This window comes from Pristiophorus japonicus, chromosome 11, assembly GCF_044704955.1.
Source record: "Pristiophorus japonicus isolate sPriJap1 chromosome 11, sPriJap1.hap1, whole genome shotgun sequence".
In the NCBI taxonomy this organism is placed as follows: domain Eukaryota; kingdom Metazoa; phylum Chordata; class Chondrichthyes; family Pristiophoridae; genus Pristiophorus; species Pristiophorus japonicus.
In genome coordinates, this window is record NC_091987.1 from 147,369,077 (window position 1) to 147,373,561 (window position 4,485).

Sequence of the window (4,485 nt, forward strand, 5' to 3'; positions counted from 1 at the left end):
TCCCAGAACCGTCGTGTTCCAAGATGACATCCTGATCACAGGTCGTGACTCCGAGGAACATCTGAACAACCTGGAAGGGGTTCTACATCGCCTGGACAAAGTGGGACTCAGACTGAAACGCTCGAAGTGCATCTTCATGGCACAAGAGGTCAAATTTCTGGGGAGGAAAATCGCTGCTGATGGCATCAGGTTCACGGACGCGAAAACCAAGGCTATCAAGAATGCACCCAAGCTGCAGAATGTGACGGAGCTGCGTTCGTTCCTGGGTCTACTCAACAACTTCGATAACTTCCTACTTAAATTGAGCAACTTATTGTAAGGGTCGAAAATCTAGTGCTACACAAAGAAAAAGGCACCCGGTAACAAGGAAACAGAGCATGGGATCATTCCATACACCCTTTTAATCGAACTTTGGCCAAGGCAAGCTGCAGGAAGAAAGGCAGGCTGGGAAATATGTCTGTGGCCAGACACTATGTGAATTCGGAGGCCACAGGCAGGCTGAGAAGCAAGCCAATCCCGGGAAAGTGCATCCTGGGCCAGCCAATCAGTGAATCGAGCCAGGCCAGAAGCAGGGAAATCCTTCACCAATAAGGATACCCGGTCCATTTTGCAAAGGACAGCTTACCTGGATCTAATCAAGGAAAATGGCCCATCACCAGCCCATTACCCATGTACATAAAGACAATAGGAAAGACCAACACCTCAGTGCATCCCGACCCTGACACAATAGCCAGCCAGACTATCAGGCACCGAGGTGCACAAGAAACAATGCTTTACCTTAACACCTCATCTCCACCTCGACTCAAACAATGAGACACTGAGGCTTTGCCTGAAAGAAAGTGCTGGCTCTTTACATGCATTGCGTTCTCGCTTCTCGGCCTTTTGGCTAAGATCTAGTGTAGTATCTGTTGATTGGGCATTCATATGCAAATTGACTGATTGCAGAAACTCGTTTTTCCAGTTTTGCTGGCTCTGGCCTTTGGCTTGGGCCAGGCGCCAATTGGGGAGAACAAGAAAATCTGCATGTCGACCGACCATTCGGCGGGCCCGGAGGCCCGTCAAGGGGCGTGCCCGAAGGCCGCCCAAGGTGTCGGACTGGCACCACAACAGATTGAAGGCTTCGGCCACAATACACATCGAAAGGAGGAATCTGCAACCCGGATGGCGGCCAACCGAGCAGCGAACCATGGTGTCCGAAACACCATCCGAGTGACGGTGAAGAAAGTGGAAGGACAGACAACGATCAACCGGGACCTTTTCGTGAAGAAAATCCTGCTGGGAACATGAGGCATGAAAGTTGCCGACGTCTTCGCCTTGCAGGACCACCCGAAGAGAGGTTACTACGATGTGACCTTCAGAACCGTCACCCTCTGCCTGAAGTTCCTGAAGGGTTTGAAGGAGGCGAGTGAACCGCTGCACTCAGTGCTAACTTGGGAGCCACTGTTCACCCTCCCGTCGCAGAGAAGACGCACTATCACAGTGCAAATGTACAACCCCCACATCCCGGTCATTGATGTGCTGACTTTCCTTGCCAGGTATGTCGATGGGGCAGGAAACAGCAGCGACGTGAAAGACTTGCACGGGATATGGACCAGCAAGCGCCAGATCCAGGTCACCATGAAGGTGGACACCAGCGGAACTATCCTGCACCCTCCCTCCAGCTTTGCCATCGGAAGAAGTCAGGGCTACATGGTGTACGCTAGCCAACCCAACGTGTGCCGGACCTGCGGGAAGGCAGGCCATGTGGCGGCAAGCTGCAAAACTGTCATCTGCCGAAACTGCAAGAACGAAGGCCACCAGACAAAGGACTGTAAGGAGACCAAGTGCTGCAACCTCTGTGGTCTGGCTGGGCACCTTTACAAAAACTGCCCCAAGCGCAACTTCAGCTATACGCAGGCGGCAAAGAACATTGCACCAGAGGAGGAGGAAGCTGAGGAACACAACGTTTCAGAGGGGAGCCACACCCTCCTCCCGACCAATGCCCTCGGGGACTCGGAACAAGTTGGCGAGGAAGACAAGCCTGCTACAGCGAGCTGCGAGACACCAGCAGCCAGCAGCGAAGCTCTCCCCCAGCGCACCGAGTCCAGGAATGAGGAGACAGCAGACGATGAAGCGGGATGGGAGACCGTCAAGAAAAAGGCCCGCAAGCGTAAGGAGAACAGGCGAGCAAGGGCCCCTGCGGAAACGACAGGGAAGAGGTGGCTACAAACCTCGACAGACAGCAACAGCGGCAGCTCGTCTGATGAGGAAAGGCGAGAAAAAGCCTCTCGCCACCGACACCAAAACAAGAGGCAATACGCCAACCCACAGCCACAGGCGACCGGGAGCAGTGAAGCGACCAACACAGCTCTGCTCCAGGAACCCGCGAGCAGCGAAGCGCCCAGCGCACACGAGCTCCGGAATACCGGGAGCGACACAGCGATCGAAACACACCAGCTCGAGAACGCTGTGACTGATGAAAAGAGGGAACTACCAACACCAGGCGAGGACAGTGGAGAGGACATATCGGACTTTATCGCAGCACTGCAGCAGTCCCCTGGTCAAAACACTCCCATGGCAGAGGATGACGAGCACGCCAGCCCAGGTGCAGTAGACTTTTATTGTAATCACCTATATATTCCGGAACCGGCCACTGGGCAGACCTCAGACTTAAAGGACGATTTACTTGAAGTGTAATGTTTGTAACTGTAAACAGTAACGTTAAAATGGATTTAAAAATTGCTACTATTAACGTGCATAGCGTAAAATCCACTACGCGATGTGTTTCCACCTTGGGGTACCTCGCCAAGATCAAAGAGGACCTGCTGTTCTTGCAGGAGTGCGGTCTGCCGCACTCCAGCAGTTACCGGCAGTGGTCACGATGGTGGGCCCATGGACCATCCATATGGTCAGGAGGCAACGACAGCTGGTCTTCCAGCCTGGGCATTCTGCTGCGGGGAGGCCACTTCACCGTCACCGAAGTTAAGGAGGTGGTGGGCGGCCGCCTCCTCGTAGCAGATGTAATGTACAAAAATTCCCCTCTAAGGCTAATTAACGTGTATGCCTCGCCTCTCAGATCAGAGCGACTGGCCCTCTTCCAGCAGCTCCCACTGCTGCTGGCGACGTCCAGGCCGGTCAACTGACTTCAACTGCATCATCGATGCGGCTGGACGATCCAGCAGAGCCGACAGCAAACTGAACGCCACGTCCAAACTCCTGATGGACGCGGTAAAAGACGCCAAGCAATGCGACGTCTTCAGCACCCTGCAGACGGAGCACCGCGCAGATACACCTGGTCGAGACCAGACGGGTTTATCCGTTCCAGAATAGACTTCCTGTTTGTGTCCCACAAGCTCAATGTCAGATTCACCGACGTCACGCCGGTGTTCTTCTCTGACCACTGCCTCCTACTGGCCAACTGTCGCCTACAGGAAAACCAAAAAGTTGGCAGAGGGATATGGAAGCTGAACGTGAAACTGTTGACTCCTGAAAACGTGGCGGAACTCAAGAGGGATTACAAAGGTTGGAGAACCGTAAAACCCCTCTGCGATTCCCCCATGCACTGGTGGGAAACAATCAAGACAAACATCAAGAGGTTCTTCATCCTCAAAGGTGTTCAGGAGAGGGAGACAGAGGGAATTGTCCCAACTCCAGAAGAGCATGCAAAACCTGCTCCTGTTGCAGTCGATGGGGGTCGATGTCGCGGAGGAACTCGAAGAGGTGAAGGGCCAGCAAGCCTCGCACTTTGCCTTAGAGTCCTCCAAAATCATTTTCAGCTCCAGAGTCCGCTCCGTCGAGCAGGATGAAACGTGTTCGCGCTTCTTCTTCCAAAAGGTACACAGGGGAAGCTCTGTGATCACCAGCCTAAAGGAAGAATACGGTTCTGTGACGTTTTCGCAGCCTGACATGCTGAGGATCAGCAAATCCTTCTATGCCGGGCTGTATGACGTCAAGCCCACAGACCACGCGGCCTCCCAGTCATTCCTGTCGTCTATCACGGAGGTCCTAAACGACAGCGAGCGGGAGAGTCTGGACCACCCATTAACTCTGGACGAGATGACAAAGGCTGTCCGGTCCCTTGCGACGAGTAAAACTCCTGGAAGCGACGGCTTGCCGGTCGAGTTGTGTTCGGCTCTGTGGGACTGGATGGGCCCAGACCTGCTGGAAGTGTACGGAGGTATGCTTCTGGCTGGCAGTATGTCAGAATCAATGAGGAAAGGCATCATCACCCTCATCTACAAGCAGAAGGGGGAGAGAGAGGAAATCAAAAACTGGCGGCCCATTTCGCTGCTCAACGTGGACTACAAGATCCTGTCAAAGGTCATCGCCAAAAGGGTCAAGTCTGCTCTTGAGCTGGTGATCCACCCAGACCAGACCTGCGCTGTCCCTGGCAGGAAGATCTCTGATAGCGTGGCGCTACTCAGGGATACGATCGCCTACGTGCGGGACAGGGGGGTGGACACCTGCTTAATCAGCTTAGACCATGAGAAGGCCTTTGACAGGATA

The 4,485-nt window shown here is 53.8% G+C and overlaps 1 pseudogene; it reads left to right on the forward strand.

Moving 5' to 3' along the window:
• Nucleotides 1-866: 866 nt before the first annotated feature.
• LOC139276581 (U2 spliceosomal RNA) lies at nt 867-1,006 on the forward strand (annotated as a pseudogene).
• The last annotated feature ends 3,479 nt before the right edge of the window (nt 1,007-4,485 follow it).